Source organism: Grammomys surdaster, unplaced genomic scaffold (assembly GCF_004785775.1).
Source record: "Grammomys surdaster isolate TR1022 unplaced genomic scaffold, NIH_TR_1.0 125846, whole genome shotgun sequence".
NCBI lineage: Eukaryota > Metazoa > Chordata > Mammalia > Rodentia > Muridae > Grammomys > Grammomys surdaster.
In genome coordinates this window covers 2199379-2220571 of record NW_021620672.1, presented here as the reverse complement: position 1 = coordinate 2220571, position 21193 = coordinate 2199379, and the positions used below count along the sequence as shown (strand labels likewise).

At 43.6% G+C, this 21193-nt stretch overlaps 1 protein-coding gene and 1 pseudogene across 3 annotated transcripts in view; one reads left to right on the top strand and one right to left on the bottom strand.

Annotated features, from left to right (window-relative positions):
- The window catches only part of Pde6d (phosphodiesterase 6D), a 42458-nt gene that overhangs the window by 12692 nt on the left and 8573 nt on the right, over window positions 1-21193 (top strand). The window lies entirely within an intron of this gene.
- LOC114640589 lies at window positions 18756-19224 on the bottom strand (annotated as a pseudogene).

Below are 21193 nucleotides of genomic sequence, written 5' to 3'. Positions count from 1 at the left end.
TATCATTTCACAGTGATCCCACCATTTGTTACAGCATATTAAGTTTCACGGATGCTGAAGCCTGGGTTCTCAGGGACCCATTTATATTTTCTCACCATGTCTCCTGTAAATGGGAACATTGCTGGGAAATTATTGAGTAGAGAAGTTGGTTTCACTATATGTCAATTAGAATTGGTTTTCAAGAATGTACTAAAAGGTGGCCAGCAAGATGGCACAGTAATTTAAGGCACTTGCTACCAAGCCTAACCACCTGAGCTTGGTCCCCAAAGAGCCCCACAAAGGAAGGAAATAACTGAGTCTCACAAGTTGTCCTCTAATTCAACCTATGTGTACATGTGTATTTGTGTACATACATACATATGCACATATGATAAATGAGGGAACTCTGAAATTTTTTTCAGAAGTGGGGCTGGGGCCTTGAGAGATGGCTTAGTGGTTAAAATCACTGGCTGCTTTGCTAGAGGACCTGGGTTCAATTCACAGCTCCCACATTTGGACTTTACAGCTGTCTGTAACTCCAGTTCCAGATCATCTGACCCACTTTCTGTCTTCAGGCACCATACTGGAAATGTACACAGTACACAGACATACATGCAATCAAAATACCAATATATATAGACCAAAATAATAATTTAAAAAAATAAACCTCAAAAGAATGCACTAAAGAGTCTGTCCTATATAGCACACCTAGGGCAGAAGCAACACAAGATACTGACAGTAGGTATGCAAGTCAGGAAGTTCAGGCAGAGAAGAAAACATCCGACTAGAAAATAGAGAAGCAGAGCAAAGGAAAGCATCTCTGTAGTGAAAATGCTCAGGATGCCATCAAATAGGAACCTTCTTCATTCACTGCCAGGCATTGTAGCTGCTTCCACCCCAAAGGAATGAACAGAAAGCTTTTCTTTATGCCAGTGACCTTGGTATGGAAGCTTTACCTCATACTGCTTTGGTCTGCAATGGTAGACATTAGCATATGTCATTATATGCTTGGTCAGCCATTTTGCCTAGAAAAAAAATCTACTTACCTTGAAGTTACTCAGAGCTACATGCCCATATATAACTTACAAGTACTCTGCCAAGTCATGAATTCAGGCCTAATTCAGAAAAGGCTTTTAAGTTCTGTTGTGTTTTACCTACAATCCAGCTGACTGATTTAGTTGTTCTCCTTAGAGACAGTGTGTGGTCAAGGTTTTTTGGGGTTGTTTTAGATTTTTAAATTTTGTGTGTGTGTGTGTGTGTGTGTGTGTGTGTGTGTGTGTGTAACCGTTCACAAAGGCCAGATGCTCCTTGGAGCTAGATTTAGAGGCAGTTGTCTCATGTGTGTGCTGGGAATTGAACTCTGGTTCTCTACAAAGCAATGTTCGCTCTTAACTGCTAAGCAGTCTATCCACCCCCCTTGGTTAGTTATTTTGCAGAGCAGCAGTCTGATTTTCCCCTCTACAACTCTCTGATCCCTGAGTGAGCAGCTCCTTAGACACTCTTGAATAACCTTTGCTTTCTGGTGTTAACCTGAAGGAGAGTTCCCATCAACCTTCTCACTGGCTCTGTGATGTTCACTTGTGCTTCAGCACATATTTGAGTTTCTTGTGTGGAGTGCAGAGATGATCAATAAACCTGGGTGGAATTTGATTTACAAACTCAGATGTACACAGCACACTGTGTATACACGTTCTACAGTGCAGTAAAACAGTTGGCCAGGGTCAGTGGGGCCCTGGAACAGACAGCACTCTGGGGGATGGAGTGTAATGACTGAGCCTGGCCTCAGTGGCTTTCTCCAGTTAAGTCTTCATGTTTTACGTTGCCTTTTCAAGCCCTGGTTTAAAGCAGCTTATTAACCTGCTAACCTGTTGCCTGTTATTTCCTGTTCCCTGCCAAACTGTCATCTTTTTTACTGGCAATACCTCTCATTGTATTGTGTCTTCTGTTGTCTTTTTAACTAGTTACTTGTTTTTTTAAAAACAAAAAATTTCTGGCACAGTGGCACATGCCTTTAATCCCAGCACTTGGGAAGCAGGGATAGGCAGTTTCTATGATTGGCAATTTCTACATAGTAAGTTCCAGGACAGCCAAGACTATATAGAGAAACTTGTCTCAAAAAATAAAAGTCTCTTTTAAGGCTAGCATGATGGGTTAACAGGTAAACGTAACCGCTGCCAAGTCTGACAGCCTGAGCTCAGCCCCTGGGGCTTGCACAGTGAGTAAAGAGAGCTGGCTTTTTGTAGGCTGTCCTCCAACCTCCCCACATATGCACTCGTGTGCTCAAGCACACACACGCACACACATAAAATAAATATATTTCATTAATATGCCCTCAACCTACTTACAAAACCTGAACTTTATGTGTTCCTTAGATATGAGACAGACCTTGTCAAGAGCAGAAAATGTTTTTTTTTTCCTATTGCCTAGATCAGTGATGCTTTAAGCTAGAGAAGAATGTGATTCTTTTTTTAACTTCTTATCCTTCACCACAAGCATGGTTACAGTAGGTGGCCAGGCAGGACAGTGAGTGGAATGTGAACTTGGAAATGACTGAGAAGGTGCAGACTGCAGACTGCTGTCCCCCAGGAACCTCCTCACTCTTACCATCCCTTTGACTCTCTTAGCAAGGCAGATACAGTCAGTCTAGTCCTGTGGAGATGTGGAGATGCTTTTTTTTTTTTTTTTTTTTTGGTTTTTCGAGACAGGGTTTCTCTGTGTAGCCCTGGCTGTCCTGGAACTCACTCTGTAGACCAGGCTGGCCTCGAACTCAGAAATCCACCTGCCTCTGCCTCCCAAGTGCTGGGATTAAAGGCGTGCACCACCACCGCCCGGCCATCCTGTGTAGATTCTTAAGAAACAGTTTTGGTCTTTAGTACTTTTAGTGCAAAAAAAAGGAGCCCACTTGCTTATCTGAACTAGCTCTCTAGAGCAGATCTAACTGGCCAGGCTTGGTTTCAGGTACTGAGCCCCTCTTGGAGCCCGTGTAAGATGACCCATTCTGTCAGATGCTTTCCTCCTGAGATTTTTCTGATCTCTTCTTCATCTCTCATACCATTATCTAAGTAAGGTAAGAGGTGTTTCTACCAAAATCTTTGTTATTACAAGCAAACCTCCATATCAACTAAGGTCATTTCAGGTTGCTTTACAACATTAAATCTTCAGTTTAAAAAATGAAATTGTAGCCGGGCGGTGGTGGCGCACGCCTTTAATCCCAGCACTTGGGAGGCAGAGGCAGGAGGATCTCTGAGTTCGAGAGTTCGAGGCTAGCCTGGTCTACAGAGTGAGTTCCAGGACAGCCAGGGCTACACACAGAGAAACCCTGTCTCGAAAAAACCAAAAAAAAAAAAAAAAAAAAAAACCAAAAAAAAAAAAAAAAAAAAAATGAAATTGTAAGTTCTTGAGTACCCCTGAAATACTATAAGCTCATGGTCTCATTCAGAGTATAGTAAAGCAAGAAAACTACTTTTTTTTTTTTTCCGAGACAGTGTTTCTCTGTGTAGCCCTGGCTGTCCTGGAACTCACTCTGTAGACCAGGCTGAGAAAACTACTTTTTAATCATCAAATATAATAGTATGCAAAGGAGATCATTATTTTGAAATAAATATTTAAATATAGCTTATAATAAGGAAATTTTGTTATCATGAGTAGAATTTTTGTTACCTGTATGAATCTGTATAGTTTCAGTAATTTCATATTCTTTTCTAAGCATATCACCACAGAATGATTTTAGAAAGGAACAAAGGACCATTCCCATTTAGGAGTCTGCTTGCATTTCTCACCTTCAGTTTTCCTAGCTTGGTAGCTTATCTTCACCAAGGGACCCAGGACCCTGCAGCTGCAGTCTCCTCCCTGGGGTTCTCGGTGTAGACAGACTTGTTTATCTAAATGTCACCTGTGCTGTTTCTCAGCTGCAGTAGATTCTGTACTATAGTTCTCTCTCTGGGACAAATGACATGCAGGAAGCTGGTAGTGTCATAGATGCTAAGAGCATAGCCATTGGAATCAGGCAGTGGAAAGCCAACTTTAGAACTGGGTTAGTTAAGGAAGTGCTTATCTAGCATGAATGAAACCCTGGGTTCAGTCTACAGCACCATCTAAAACAGGGTCTAGTGGGTTATGCCTATAATCCAAGCACGTGGGGGGGTAAAGGCAAAAGGATCAGAAATTCAAGGCCACCCTAAGCTACAGAAAACCCTGCCACCAAAGAATAAGTAAGACTTTACCACTTACTGGTTTTGAAACCTTTGAACTTTCGTCTTGGAACCAAAAGTGGGTTATCAAAATAGGGATCATAATAATGCCTGTTTCATAGGATTTTGAAGAGGATTCTCATAAGCATGGAGAACAGCTTAGAGTACATTAGCCATCATTTATACAGTAACTAGGAACTTGAAAGATGTCCATTTCTGCCAAGGATTCTTATCATCCTTGTATAGGCTGGATCACCTGATAACAGAATTCCTTCTGGTTTCCAGTTTCTTCTATTCATTTAAACAGAAATTTGCTTAGATATGACCCATTCAGCCAGGACTTTTTGATAACGTGCTAATAAACATGTAATTTTGCTGGATTTTTTTTTTCAGAAAATTTTTCTTAATTGCTTTAGAATTTAGAGAAATAAATTTCTTTTGGTTAACTTGTGACCATTTTTATACTATTTGTTGTTTTATATGTTAAGCATTTCTGACTTCCGTGGAAAAGCCCAAGGACTGGGCAGTTTTCTCTTTCAGTTTGTTACAGTCAGATGCAGCACATCTAGAAGGTTAGAAAGTCACAGGAAGGCAGTGCCTGGAAGCTGCCAAGGGACCCCACGTTTCAGCTTCTGGGTGTTCTCTCTGCTCACAAATGACTGGCATCTGGGCAAGTGACTCAGTTTGTTGTTAGTTCCCAAGCACTGCCAGGGGAGACATATACCCCTGAGTCTCTCGGTCCTCAGGAGGGAAGGATGGCTGTTAGTCTAGCTTGTCTTCAGTTTAGTAACTGGACTGGTTCCCGGACATTTCTGACAGGGAAGAGATTCCTGCAGGCCTCCTGCTAATATTTCTCTATGTCTTGCCCTGCTCTATAGCCAAGGGCTTGCCTTTTTTATGTTCTTAGACATATGATCATTTCCCCTCACTGCCCATCTCTCTTCTTCCCCGGGCCAGCTTGCCCTCCTGTGTATACACAACTGCAAAACCCACAGTAGCTGCTCTCCATTCTCCCTCAGAAAAATACACCATTCCAAATGTTTCTGATCCCTGAAGCCTCCCTTCCTAGAATTGTGTTTTGTTCACAGTCCCACTCAGTCATCCATCATGGCCTCCCTCTCTATCTAGTGCTGTAGTATAAGGACTTAAAGTGACCAAAATGCTTTTCTTTCTGTTCTTTAAGATAATTTTCACCGGGCAGTGGCGGCGCACGCCTTTAATACCAACACTTGGGAGGCAAAGGCAGGCGGATTTCTGAATTTGAGGCCAGCCTGGTCTACAGAGTGAGTTCCAGGACACCCAGGGCTACACAGAGAAACCCTGTCTCAAAAAACCAAAAAAAAAAAAAAAAAAAAAAGATAATTTTCCTTGCAGAATCACAGGGCTACTCAGAATTTGGCTTCTGGGTATTAGCTTTGGCTTCACTTGGGAACTGATTAGAAATACAGAATGACAGTTTGTAGCTCAGACCTACTGAAATTTGTGGTTTGTCTGAGTGTGAGAGTTTAAGGAAGCCAGGCCTAACTGAGCATACTAGCACACAACTGCTTAGAGGGTTGAGGCAAGTTTAGGCCATTTTGGAAAAGTTAGGGAGATCCCTTTCTTAATAGACTACAAAATGGATAAGGGTGCTGGCTCAATGGTAGAATGCCTGTCTAGCATCCCGGAGACCCTGAGGTCAGTCCCCAGTCCTCAGTACTCAGGGGATTTGAACCATACTGGAAACTACCTTTGCTCAGGGAAGGAAAACTGTCAACTAGTAGTTCCCAGCCTGGCTTTCAGTAGAATCAAATGGGGAATCTTTAATATATACATATATATGTATATATAAACAGAGAGAGTTTGGTTTTGGTTTTTTGTTTTCCAGACAGAGTTTCTCTGTGTAGCACTGGCTGTATTGGAACTCACTCTGTAGACCAGGCTAGCCACTTCCTCCCAGCTAATATTTATGTTTATTGTATGTATATTTTACATAGATCACACTGGTCAGAGGAGGCATTAACCAAGGTCGTCTTCGAGAGCAATAAGTGCTCTTGACCACTGTGTACTTAAGCACAATAAGTGTTCTTAATCTCCCCCAGCCCCACGCGGTGAATCTTGAAAACCAGTGATGCCCGAGTTCCACCTCCAGAGACTGTGATTTGATTGGCTTGAGTGGGAGTTTGAAAGCTCAGATTATAACAGGCAGCCAAGGTTGAACCGTTGATATTCATCAGATTTTTTAGACAAGTGTCCTGTGACCCAAGGATGTCCTTGCACTCCCAATTTCCTGTGTCACCTGCAGGGGTTGTAGGTACACTCTGCCACGTGCAGCAAAGGTTCGATTTGGAGGATTTTTTTTGGGTTTTTTGTTGCTGTTTGTAGTACTAGAAATTGAATGTAGGGCTTCATATACCCTAGGCAAGTGCCCAGGAATTGTTAGTGGCCTTTAGATATCACCTGTGTGCCACTGAAGGGAGTTATCTTTCTGATTTTCCCTTTTAAGTCCTTAGTTTAGTTGGAATCGTGTTCAAGACCACAATTCTGATTCTTACATAGAAAGCTAGAAAATTCCAAGCAGAACATCTTGAAAACATTGATAGGTTGTGGTTGGCTGAGCTGCATGGTGATTCAAGGTCATCCAAGCCACTGGGGAGCAGCTCAGTGTCAGAGTGCTTGCCTAGCATGCAGAGGGCTTTGGCACTGAAAAAAAAAAATAAATAAATAAGGGTACCCTCTTTGGCAAACCTTCAGAAGTAAGTGCTAAACTCAAAAACAGTGATCTAAGGCTAGATGAAGTGGCACATACCTTGAATCTTAGCACTTAGGCAGAGGAAGGCTGATCTCTGAGTTTGAGTTCTAGGATATACAGGGCCTCACAGAGAAACTGTCTTGAAAAGCGAGGAGGAAGAGGAAAAGGGAACAATTATGTACTTAAGGTCATTCTGAGGTGGGCATGTAGCTCACTGGTAGAGTATGTATAAGGCCCCAGTTCCACCCTCCAAAACTACAGACAATCGTCTCAGAAATGTACAGTTCCAGAAACAAATCATTTCATTGTGTGTGCTCAAGGGCACATTATGTGCACTGTGGGGGTGTGTCATAGCACGCTGGTGACATTCAGTTCCCTCCACCTTTCCACGTGGGTTCTTGGGATCAAACTCAGGCCATCAGACTTCTGCAGCAGCCATCTTTACCCACTGTGTGGCCTCACCAGCCCTCCTGCCTTAGCCTCCTTAGGGCGTGGCTCACCACAGCTGGCAGCTAGCTTATTCAAGGGGTTAAGGAAAGGTGTGAAAGTGGGTTTGAACATGGTCCCACTGTGTAGCTCAGACTGACCAGAACTCATTATCCATGCCAGCCCTCTTGCCTCAGCCTCTGGAGTGCTGGGCTCAAACATGAGCCACCATGCCTGGCTGCTGCTGCTCCTCTTCCTCTTCCTCTTCCTCCTCTTTTTCTTCCTCCTCCTCTTCCTCTTCCTCTTCCTTTTTTTTTTTTTTTAAGGAAAGATCTTGTATCTCAGTGCAGAAGGACTTCTGGAGCTGTCTCAATAGTATAAAGTATAGACAAGATGTGAGTTTCCTTGAGTGGTTTTGGTCTGAGTTGTCTTTATCTGTAACTGTAGCCCTATCAGCTTGGCGATCTTGTCCAGGTATGCAAATGAGGAAGAAAGGAGACACCTGGGTATGGCAGAGGACTGAAAGCAGATACAGGTTAGTGAGCAGATCCTCGGCATGTGTTAGACACTGATAGATATCTTATCTCACAAGGCCTCCTCATGGGCGAGCCAACCATGGCACTTTGTACAAGCCTCTCTGACAGATGAGGCTTCTCACAGCGTCGTGTAATTATTCTCTACCTGGAGGAGACCGAGAGCCACAGCAGAGCCTGAACCCACCACTCATAACCATTTAGTAGATGCTAGATGAATGAAATGCCCAATTAACTTTCTTATAACACAACATGGTGTGGTCAAATTCAAATCTGAATTAATGCTACCTTTTTTAAAATACCAATCATGGTTTTATACCTGTAAGAGTTTAAACTGTAAAATAGATAAGTACACTGGAGTTCAAGAGGAAAAATGGAAGAAAATTATTGTGAACTTATAAAGTCTATCAGAACTTTGAGAGTCAATTTTTACTTTCTTTCTTTCTTTCTTTCTTTATTTATTTATTTATTTATTTATTTATTTTAGACAAGGTTTCTCTGGATATCCCTGAATGCTCTGGAATTCCATCTGTAGATCAAGTTGGCCTCGAACTCAGAGATCTGCCTGCCTCAGCCTCCCAGGAGCCAGGGTTAAAGATGTGCAGCTCATGGCCCTGCTTATAGTTTGTCTTTTCTTTTCCAAACTGGGCTTGCAGTGGGTGGAGGCACAGGCCTTTCTTTGGTTGATTGTTTTGGAAGGGTTCTTCAGATTTCCACCAAATATTTTAAGAGGCTTAGCTAAAAGACCATGTTTTTCCAAACTTTTTTCTCAAAGTTTGGAAATTATAGGTGCCTAAACTGGGTGTGATGGCGTGTGTCTTTTATCTCAACACTGAGGAGGCAGAGGCAGACAGATTTCTGTAAAGTCAAGGCTACCCTGCTGTTACACAAGATGAGCTCCAAGCCAGCCCAGCCAGAGTTACATAGTAAGACCCTGCCATAGGTAGCAGGACGGATAGACAGACAGGCCTGCATGCTTATAAATATATATCTATATATTCCTAGATGTTGATTTCTGATTGGAAATCAGTTTATGAACATAGATACATTATCAATAACAGTTTAGTTTCATGTTCATTTCAAGAAGTTTTTTGTTTTTGTTTTGTTTTGGTTTGGTTTGGTTTTAGTTTTTTGAGACGGTTTCTCTGTGTAGTTCTGGCTGTCCTGGAACTCACTCTGTAGACCAGGCTGGCCTGTAACTCAGAAATCCACCTGTCTCTGCCTCCCAAGTGCTGGGATTAAAGGCGTGTTCCACCACAGCCAGGCTTTCAAGACGTTTAGATGCATATAGTTACATTGTCTGCCCAGCTCAGACCAAGACTAAAGCCTGTCCTTCCCGTTCTCTTTAACATTTGTCTGCCCAATTCTTGAGGTTTGTTCCTTTAAATGTATCTTTGTAACTCTCCACATCTGTCCTCAGGAGGCATAGCTCAAACAAGAGCTTATTCCTATGCCTCAGAAAACTGAAAGGATAAAGAGAGCTTGTGCTGATAGAAACTTCGGTTTCATTCTTGACCCTGATCTTTCTTGGAACAAAGCATAGGCTTCCAGGATGCTTTCTTTCTGAAAGTCAGAGGTTAATGGCACTCCCTGGAGGAAACCCTGAGTTCTGGTGTCTAGGGAAAGATGTTGGGAGCCAGAGCTGGTGACGGTGTTTGGCTCTCCCTGGGGAAGCCTTGGAAGGGAAGAACAAACGAACTGGCCCATTAGGAGTGTCTGATGCTGATTCATAGAAAGGACTCTTTTCTGTCTTAAAAATAAATCCACCCACAGTATCACCTTCATCTTTGTTCCACTAGTTATGAGATTTTTAATAGTAGATAAAGTTTAAATATCTCAAAACTTAAGTTTTCTCATCCAGGACTTAAAGCTAAAGGTAATGACAGCAGATTTTGTAATTCAGCTAATGAAACATTTGGGACAGCATCTGTTAATGAGGTAAGCATAAAGTATGTTGAGGTAAAACAAGAGCTAGACTCTAATGTTAAATTTTTAAATATAGGAGAAAATAACTGTACAGCCAATAAGAAAGGCTTTGTGTCAGTACAACCTGAGTTTTTCTGTGTCCTGGGTTCTCTTACAAATTTTGTGCAGTGCAGTGCAGTCCTGGGGCTGAAACCTGAGGCCCAGCACATACTAAGCCTCTGAGCTATACGCATCCCCAGGTTCTCATTAGTTTTAATACATTGAACTTCATTTAATTTTTGCAAAAGTCATGTAAGTATTATGTGTTAGAGTTTAAGCAAACAGATTAAGAAGTGAAGGAACTGGAGAGGAGGCTCAGTGGTTAAGTGCACCTGTTGCTCTTGCAGAAGACCTGGTTTTGGTTCTCAGCACCTACATGGTGGCTCACGGCCATCCCTAACTCCAGTTCCAGGCGATCTGATGAATTTTCTAATCAGACACACATGTAGTGCAAAGGCTTCTACTGGCAAAACCATCATACCTGTAAAATTTTTTTAAAGTTTTGTTTTAACAAGTCCTGAAGCTGGTGAGATACTCAGTGGGTAAAGGCACTTGCCAAAAAGCCTGGCAACGCAAGTTTAATCCCTATGCCCCTCACAAAAGTGGAAGGAGAGAACGCTGTAAAGTTGTCCACTTTTCTCCCTATACATACAATGAACTCACACACACAATAATAATTTTAATCGTTAAATGAAACGGTTCTGAACAGGGAACTAGCATTAGGCAAGTGAGAGTTAAGAAAGACTACTCTGGAGGACCTGGGTTAACATATCTTGGAAAGGATAAAGGAACAAAAGCAGTTAAGTTCTTGCCACCCAGTGGCGACATGGAAATGTAACCACCATTTCAGTGGATGAAATATCAGGACCTGGTATACTGTCCAGGAAAGAAGGTCACAGAGAGGTTGTGCTTCAGCCAGACAGAAAATACTTGAAGAGCAAGTTTTCCACCAAAATAATCTTACTCTCATAGCAAACTAGACACCTTGAGAACAGTTTATGATCATACCTACTCCAGCCAGAAGCTTTCTGTACTCTCAGATGCCAGCTTCTCCAGGCCGCAGTCCTCTCTGATACCTCTCCCCCATAGCTACTGCCCATCAGAAAGACTTACAAGTTGAGCCCTGCCTCCCCTGCTCACAGCCTGGCTGCATCTGCCCACCCTCACTGCAACAGGTGAAATTGCATTTCCTCTGTGCTTTGCCTGTTCTTTCTTGTGTTCCTTCATGTGTAAGTGTTCTTACAGTAAAATACTGGCCCCTTGCCTCTCATGGGTTAAATGTGTTTCTCATTTTTTATTTGACTTGACTTTATGGTTTCAATTTACAGTGAGTTTTTTATTTTAATTCCTGAAGTACTTTCAAAATTAAAGTTATGTACTCAGGTATTACACAAATACATGCTTCCTTGGAAAATTTTAGTTTTTGTGTGTATGGGTCTTTTGCCTATGAGTTATGACTATGCACCACATGTGTGCCTGGTGCCCATGGAGGGCAAAAGAGGATTTTAATCCCTCAGAACTGGAGTTACAGATGGTTGTGGGTCACTATGTATAGGTCCTGGGAGCCAAACCTGGGTCATTTAGGAGAACATCAGTGCTCCTAACCTCTCAGCCTTCTTCTCCAGTTAGAAAATTCTTTGTTATTTGGTTATTTTGATTTTTTTTTTTTTTGGTTTTTTCGAGACAGGGTTTCTCTGTGTAGCCTTGACTGTCCTGGAACTCACTCTGTAGACCAGGCTGGCCTCGAACTCTCGAACTCAGAGATCCACCTGCCTCTGCCTCCCAAGTGCTGGGATTAAAGGCGTGCGCCACCACCGCCCGGCTATTTTGATTTTTTTGAGGCAGAGTCTCACTGAGTCACCCTGACTGTCCTGACACTTGCTATGTAAACCAGACTGGCCTCAAAACTCAGAGATCCAACTGTGCCTCCCCGACATTAGGAAATTTGCCACCGTACGTGGCATAATTTTTGAAATTACGTGTGTGTGTGTGTGTGTGTGTGTGTGTGTGTGTGTGTGTACGTACATGCATGTGTGCACCAACAGGACATACTTATAGAGGTTTGAGGATCAATTTGTGGAGTTGGATTTTTCCTCACACATTTCTGTGAACTCTGGGGACCAAACTTGGGTCGCCAGAGTTTCATAGAACCATTACCCACTGAGCCATCTCTCCAGCCAGCTCTTGTCTTTGTTGAGACACAATCTCTTTATATAACTCAGGCTGGCTTAGAAACACATAATCCCTTCTGTCTCGTAGTCTCCTCGGCTGAGATTTATAGCTTATATACTACAACCAGCAACTTTCTCTACCATTTTATTTTTAAACTTCATTTTTAAATTGTGTTGGACTTAAAGTTGCAAATATGATAGTATTTTCACCTGTATGCTTCAAGTGTGACGTGTTCCTTATTGGTCATGTCTCACGTCACCATAGAGTATTACCAGAACCAGGTAGTCAACATAGGCACAGTAGAGCTAACTATTGTTTTAGGGCTGGGAAGTAGCCCAGTGGCAGAGTGCTTACACAGACAGAGCCAGGCTTGGCTTCCGTAAGATCTTCTAAGTGAATGTGTTAAGTGAAGAGGGAGGGAGCTAGAAGTTGAGTCAAGGCAAGTGTGAAAGGAACTTGGTAGACCTCCTTGCCAAGCCAGGTCTACAGAATGTCCTCCCCTTTATCTGAGTGATCCTTCCACATTTGCCAAGTAGCAACCACGGGGTTCAGGGTGTGTCAGGTTACTTGGGTTACTATTTGGCTTGCTCTGTTTCCAGGGGAAGAGCAGGGGAGGGAATCCACAGCCTCTGCTGTTGTTACCAATCAAAAGCAACCAGCTCAGTAGGCCTCCCCTGTGACTGACTTAAGGCAGAGGAAAATAATGGTGACAAATTGACAGAGGCCACCTTTGCCAGCTATCATTAAGTTACCATAGAAGTGCAGATTCTCTTGGTCATATAGTTAGTGTTATACTGGAAGTGGTTTTAGATACCTATTGTTTTATCTTGCTGCAAGAGGAGATACTGAAAGAGTGTGCGTATCATAAAGGGTGCTCTGTAAGCAATGATGGAATTTAGATTCTGCTGCTTAAAAAGGATAAAATGCAACTTAATTAAGATATCAGATAGGAGGGTCCTTTAAGTATGGAGTGAAAGGCCAAGAAGTGGTGGCAGCACACACCTTTAATCCCAGCACTCTGGAGGCAGAGGCCTGGTTTACAAAGAGTTCCAGGATACACAGAGAAACCCGGTCTTAAAAAAAAAACAAGTGTGGAAGGAAAAGGTATTTATAAAGGTTATTTGTGCTGAGGAGTTCAGTATCTGTGCTGCCTGTTTCTAAACTGCTAATGATCAACCCCAGGACCTGTCTGGCTATCTCAGGGTGACTCTTGCTGTGACCAAAGCAACTTGCAGAGGAAAAGATTTATTTAACCTACACTTACTCATCACCGTTCATCTTTGAAGGAAAGGAGAGTGGGAACTAAGAGGGCAAAACCTGGAGTCAGGCCCTGATGCAGAGGTATTGCTTACTGGCTTGCTCCTCACAGCTTGCCCAGCCTACTTCTTATAAAACCTAAGACCACCTGTCCAGGGATGGACCCTCCCACATCAATCACTAATCAAGAAAATGTCCTACAGCTACAGTGTACATACATGTAATAAATAAATAAAGACCTTTTAAAAAAAAAAAAAGAAAAAGAAAATGTCCTACAGGAGCTGTAGAGTTGGCTCAGTGGTTAAAAGGTTGAGAGCACTTGTTATTCTTGCAGAAAGCCTGCATTCTAAGCACCCACATGGTAGTTCACAGCCCTCTGATCCAGGGGATCTGAGCCCTGTTTTGATCTCTACGGTACCAGGCACACATATGGTGCACATGCATACATGCAGGCAAAGCATTCATACACATTAGGAGGAGGAGGAAGAGGAAGAGGAGGAAGAAGAGGAAGAAAAAGAGGAGGAGGAGGAGGAAAATGCCCTACAGTTTCTCTGTAGCCCCATCTTATGGAGGCATTTCTGAACTGAGGTTCCACCTCCCAGGTGCCCCTAGCTTGGGTCAAGTTAAAAAACTAACACAGTTGACCCCTTGCCAGCTTGACACACAAGCATCACTTAAGACATAACCTTTCCTTTCTTGTCCCCAAAATCTCATATTAATGTCCATCACCGCCGGGCGGTGGTGGCGCACGCCTTTAATACCAGCACTTGTGAGGCAGAGGCAGGCGGATTTCTGAGTTTGAGAGTTCGAGACTAGCCTGGTCTACAGAGTGAGTTCCAGAACAGCCAGGGCTACACAGAGAAACCCTGTCTCAAAAAACCAAAAAATAAAAAATAAAAAAAAATAATGTCCATCACCACAATATAAGACATTCCAACTTTTTAAAAAATATTCTGAAATAAAGTCTCTTTAAGAATTCAAAGTCGGCTGGGCAGTGGTACCACACGCCTTAAATCCCAGCACTTGGGAGGCAGAGGCAGACAGATGTCTGAGTTTGAGGCCAGCCTGGTCTACAGCGTGAGTTCCAGGACAGCCAGGACTATACAGAGAAACCCTGTCTCAAAAAAAAAAAAAAAAGTCTTTCAACTATGAGCTCCTGTAAAATCAAAAACAAGTTAAATACTTTCTTATTACAAGAGAGCACCAGGGCACAGTCACAATCTGAACAAAGCAAAACCAATTCCAGCAGTGTAAATAATTGCAGAGTGTGTGATTTAGTCCCTGCCTTTGGGCTCCTCCAAAGGGCCTGGGTCACTTCTCTGGCTCCACTCTCTGCAGCACACACAGCTCGTCTTCTAGACTCTGGCTGGCTCCACTCCATTGCTGCACCTGTTCTTAGTGGTCATCATATGGTGCTAGTATCTCCAAAATCCTGGGGTCTTCTCCTGCATCTGGGCTGCACTTTCACCAGTAGCCTCTTCTGGGATGTCTTCATGGCCATGATTCAAGTTCTCTGCATGACCCCTTCAATCCTGGGGTTTCAACTGCTTCTAAGGCTGTACCTTCTCTGGTGGCCTCTCAGAGTGCCAAGCTTCAGGAGCTCTCCATGACCCCTTCAGACCTTCCAAACCATTCTTACACATTACTAAGTTCAGCTGCGAGCACAGGGTTCAAGATCACAGCTTTTGTGTGTTGATCCTGAGGCAACAATTCCCAGAGTACACCTGAGTGATACTGGCCTCAATCACTGCTAATTTCTCAGCACCAGCTGACCAGCATCAGTTGTCCCAGTAAAAGGTTTTACTTCAGTGGTGCTGGTCTCCTGTTGATCACAGCTGATTCTTCAGTTCCCGTTAGCCAGAATCTAGCAAATGGCCTGTTAAGAGTCTCTAACAGACCCTCAAACTGCCCTCTGAAACTTCACAAGCCAGCCCTTGTTTTCATTTCTGTCAACATTCTTTCTTCCAAGCTCCTACAGAACAGGCCACTGAGTTCTTCAATACTCAGTGACTTTTCTAGCCCAACTTTCCAAAGTCTTCCACAATCCTCCCAAAAACAGCATGGTCAGGTCTGTCACAACAACAGCTCATAATCCTGGCACCAATTTCTGGTTTCCAATTACTATTGCTGTAATGAAGCACCATAACCAGAAGCAACTTGGGAAGGAAAGATTTAGCTTACACTTCCACATCACACACAGTCATTAAAAGAAGGCAGAGCAGGGCAAGGACCTGGAGGCAGGAACTGATACAGAAGCCACGAAGAGGTGCTTCTTGCTAGCTTGCTCTTATGGCTTCAGCCTTTCTTATAGAACCCAGGACCACTGCCCAGGGTTGCCCCACCCACAATGGGCTGGGCCCTCCCACATCAATCACTAATTAAGTAAATACCCTACAGCCCTATCTCGTAGAGGCATCTTCTCAGTTGAGACTCTTCCTCTCAGATGCCTCCAGCTTGTTGGAGTTGACATAAAACTAGCCAGCACCGAGGCAATTACACTGACAAGTGAGCTACATCACCAGCCCTGTTTTCTGAAACATGATCTATAGAAAACAGACCAACCTTGAATTTGATATGTAGCCCAGGCTGGTCCTAAACAACCCTGCCTCGGCCTCCCAAATACTGGGATTAGAGGCAAGCACCACCACACCTGGCTCAGAATACTACTTACTTGTTAGTAGGGCATAATTGGGCCACCAAGATGGCTCCGTGGGTAAAGGCACTTGCTAGCAAGCCTGACCAGAATTCAATCCCCAGTAAACCACATTGTAGAACAAGAGAAACAATTTCCACAAGTCATCATTGGATTCTACATGAGTACCCACACACATACACAAATCAAATACATGTAATTTAAATGTTTTAAATAGGGCATATGTTTTACTAGTTATGACCTAGGAGCTGGAGGGATAGTTCAGCAGTTAGGATATTGATCTTGCAGAGAATTTGAGTTCAGTCCTAGCACACATGTCAGACAACTAACAGCCATCTACAGCTTTGGCTCTGGGGGATCCTATGCTCTCTTCTGGCCTCTTCTGCTTGCATGTGGTGCTACATAGGCACACACACACAAAATAGTTATGTTTGTTTGTGTTTTGAAACATGGGGCTAGAATGATGGCTCATCAATTAAAACATTTGCTACTTTTGCAGAAAAGCCAGATTTGACAGCTTCTAACCACTTCTAACTCCAATTCCATGGGAATCTGAATATCCCTTCATGGGCACAAGCATGAGCCTACAAACACTCAGGTGTGCATGCACGAGCACACACAAACACACAAAATTAAATAAATAAGTAAATAATAAATCGATAGGGTTGGAACAGGTAAAGTAGCTCAGTGAGTAAAGGCACTTGCTGCCACACCTGATGGCCTGAGTTCAGTCCAGTTCCTAGGGCTTCCATGTCGGGAGGGGAAGAGCTGTAGCTCCTCCCATTGTCCTCTGGCTTCCTCACATGCAGCATAGCACTCACACATAAATGCACAGGATAAGCAAATATAGTGAGAAAGCTTTTAGAGGGGTGCGTGTGTGTGTGTGTGTGTGTGTGTGTGTGTGTGTTCAAATACATGCATGTTAGAGAACAATTTTGAGTTCCCTGGGCCGATGTAGTAAGACAAAACTGATACACATGACATGACACGCACACCAAAACACAAAAATGAAAAAAAAAAAGCAGTTAAGATGTACTGGGAATATTTTGTACATTCAGGTTACTATAATGAAGTACCACAGATAGGGTGTCTTATACACAACAGAAGTGTCTTGTGTTCTGGAAGCCAGAGACCTGAGACAGTACCAGAATAGTTGATTTCTTCTGGACTAAACTCTCCTCAGTTTGGGTCTTCACATGGTGGAAGGACAGGGACAGTTCTCTGAGGTCCCTTTGTAAGGACCAAAACCAACTCATGGGTGCTTCACTCTCGTGACCTAATCACCTAACACTGTCATATTAGGAGTCCAAGTTTTAACCTTTGAATTTGATGTGGGTACAGTCCACTGTAAGAAATAGAGATGGGATGGAGAGATGTCTCAGGTTAAGAGTACTGGCTGCTCTTCCAGAGGACCCAGGTTCTGTTCCAGAACCCACATAGAGGTTCACAGCTGTCTGTAACTCCAGTTCCAAGAGATTCACCCCAAAACGCCTGTGGGTGGTTTCGAGAAGATATTCAAAGCCCTTACAACTTCTTTCCTTCATTCACATCTTTCAAGGAAACAGACCTGGTGGTGCGCATTCCTCTACCTCAGTGGTTCTCACCCTCCCTAAAGCTGCAACCCTTTAATACAGTTCTTCCTGTTGACCCCAACCATACAGTTATTTTCATTGTTACTTTGTAACTGTCATTTTGCTACTGTTACAGACCGTAATGTAAATATCTGTTATGCAGGATATCTGATATGTGACCCCAGTGAAAGGGTCATTCAATCCCCAGAGGGGTCGAGACAGAAGCACTGCACTAACTGGTTTCCAGTCCCTAAGTCTCCGTTTGTGCTTGGCTACCGTCCTCCACTACTGCCTTCTGTGTTTCACTTCTGGCTCCAGCTCCTGTATGAGCTCATGAGCTTGTCTAATTCTTTTATTTGTTTATTTATTTACTTATTTGCTTGTGAGTGTTGTTTCTGCGAGTGGGTATGTGCACCACATGTCCAGGTGCCTGTGGAGGCCACAGTGCTTTGGGTCACCTGAACTGAAGTTGCAGATGTTGTGACCTGCCATGTGAGTTCTGGAGCCCAGGCCCCCAGAAAAAGCAGGAGTTCTACACATGCACACACACACACACACCCATAAAACCTTCCGTTTGAGCTAAGAGCCTCCCATTCTTTCATGTTATTTGCTTTTTTTTTTCCTTTGTGGAAGCTCAATACTCTGCAAGCTTTGATTTTGCTTTGAAACTTATTATTTTATCCTGAAACTTATTTTGTTGTTGTTGTTAGTGTGTGTGTGTGTGTGTGTGTGTGTGTGTGTGTGTGTGTGTATTGGGGAGTTGGGGTGGGCATGTAACTACCACAGCTTACATGTGACAGTCAGAGGACAACTCATGGAAGTAGCTTCTCTCTTTCCACCATTTGGGTACCAGGGATGGATTGTCAAGTTTCGTGGCAAGCACCTCCACCAACCCTGAAGCTTCTTTTGAAAGCTGTTGGTACTTTTGCATGTGAGGGCGTTTTACTTGGTCTGCTCCCTAATTCGGGAGTCCTTATACCAAGAAGCGCTTTCCTCCAGGGGGAGACTCCTCTGTTCTTCCTCCTCACCAGCACCAAGGAGCCTTTACAAGGGAGATGACCTGGCTGACCCAGAGCCTGGGGTTTATAAATAGTGTCCAGCACCCCCTCCTTTAAAGCCTGCTGGCCTAATCCTCACTCTGGATTGGAATTGACTTGACCTTTGAGCCTCAGAACTCAGGTTACTGTTTCCTCTGGAAACCCCGCATAACAAAAAGCTGCAAAAGCAAGAATGTTTTGTTTTTGTTTTCGTTTTTGTTCTGGGTTTTTTTTTTTTTTTCTGCTCCAGTCGATGGAAGGGGACTTTATTTGGTCCCGGGGTCACAGGCTAGGTATGGCCCCAGTTTTATTTGACCTTCTTCTTGGGGCGCAGGTTGTTGGTATGGCCACACTTCTTCTTGCAGCAGTTGACTGCACGGGGGTGCAGGCGTGTGTAGCACTTGTGGCAGATCATCTTGTCACAGTTGTACTTCTGGGCAAGCTAACGAAGGGATGGCTCGATGATGCCACCGCACAGGCGCAGCACCAGGTGCAGGGTGGATTCTTTCTGGATGTTGTAGTCGGACAGGGTGCGGCCATCCTCCAGCTGTTTACCAGCAAATATCAGCCTCTGCTGGTCAGGTGGGATGCCTTCCTTGTCTTGGATCTTGGCCTTGACGTTCTCGATGGTGTCACTGGGCTCGACCCCAAGAGTGATGGTCTTGCCCGTTAGGGTCTTCACGAAGATCTGCATGTTGGCGTCCTCTTGGCCGGCTCCTTGAAGAGAAAGAGTTTTTTTGTTTGTTTGTTTGTTTGTTTTGTTTTGTTTTGTTTTGAGACAAGGCCTCACAATCAGTCGTGCTTCAGCCTCCCCCATGCTAAGATTGCAGGCCTGTCAGTCAGTTGCGGTAGTTCCATCCCTGTCTGTCTGTCCGTCTGACCCTCTTCCCAGTTCCTCCCTCAATTCTTAGAATGAACCCAGAGACCTCAGGACGTCAAGAAGCTAGCCCACCACTGAGTCCCACCCTCACTTGTCACTTGTAAAGCTACAGAACCTGAAGGAGCCTTAGTCACTTCCAGTCCACCACCCTCGGATGGAACCCTCTTGTGTTTGTCTGCTTTCCTGTCGTTTATAGTAGATAAACTCTGACACGTCCCTATCACTGTGGAATGGAACCCTTGATCCACACACTGGCAGTTTTCAGATTAGAGTACATTAAAGAACTAGAAGTTGTTGAGATAACCAAGACACTTATTTTTTATGTCTTTGAGTGTTTGCCTTCATGTATGTATGTATGTACACAGTGTGTGTGCAGTGCTTGTGGAGGCCAGAAAAGGGTGCCAGATTCCCTGGGACTGGAGCTATAGGCAGTTGGGAGTCACCTGTATGTCCAGTTCTGTGACAGTCAGTGCCGTCTTGTGACCTCTCTGCACCTGCATGCATATGCACAGGCCCACACAAAAAAAAAACACACATACCTAGTTAAAAACAAGGGGTTGGGGAGCTCACTCAGGTTAGGACCATAGGCCACCTCAGGCAGCTCACAACCACCATTAGCTCTAGCCCCAGCAGAGACACCTCAGGCTCCCATAGATACCCACACACACACACACACACATAATTTTATTTCTTGGCATTATAATATAACTACACTATTCCCCCTCTGGTTCTTCCAAATCCTCCGTGTACTTTCCCTCTCCAACTTGCTCTCTTTCAACTCATGACCTTTTTTTTCCTTAGTTGTTGTGAGATACACATAGCTTTAAAATAATAGAAATAAATCTTTTGCATCCCAGAGTTTTCTTACTGACCATGGCCAGGGGCATTTTCTCATCCAGATGCAGCTTGAGCTGAGACTATTTCTTTAAGGCTTTTTCCAGCTGTAGCTTTTTGCTAAAAATACCCTGGCTGCCTGTAAGTCAGGAATTGTAGAGACAATTGCTTTTGTATTTGGTCTTGTCTTTTAACTTACAAACAGTCCGGTGTGCACGTTGCTGCAGTGGGTACATGAGACACTACTCTGAAGTATTGAAAGGCCTTTGCAAAGTAGGCCAAGCAAGGACAACATCTTCTAAAAATCTGGAGCTTAAGGTATCTAGGCCAAGTCTGAGCTCAGAGTTGGTTGACAGGGCAACAGTGTCAGTTGTTCCCCATCTAAGATGGAGAAGCTTTCTCATATATGCAAGGATAGGTAGGCAGATTTTTTTTTTTCTTTTTGAGACAGGGTTTCTCTGTATAGCCCTGGCTGTCCTGGAACTCACTCTGTAGACCAGGCTGTCCTCGAACTCAGAAATCCACCTGCCTCTGCCTCCCAAGTACTGGGATTAAAGGCGTGTGCCACCACTACCCGGCAGGTAGGCAGATTTTTAGTACTTAAAACCATGTGCTATGACCTAAGTAGAATTTTATACGTGGAAGTTGCATAGTTGTAGAGTTTTGCTTAGCATGTGAAAAGCCCTGGATTCTATCCCCAGAACAATAGATTAGTTAACTAATTTGAAATGTAGAGGGACTGGAGATATGGCTCAGCGATTAAGAGCACTGACTGCTCTTCCAGAGGTCCTGAGTTCAAATCCCAGCAACCACATGGTGGCTCACAACCATCCATAATGAGATTGGATGCCCTCTTCTGGTGTGTCTGAAGACAGTTACAGTGTACTCATAAATAAAGTAAATAAATAAATCTTAGAAAGAAAGAAAGAAAGAAAGAAAGAAAGAAAGAAAGAAAGAAAGAAAGA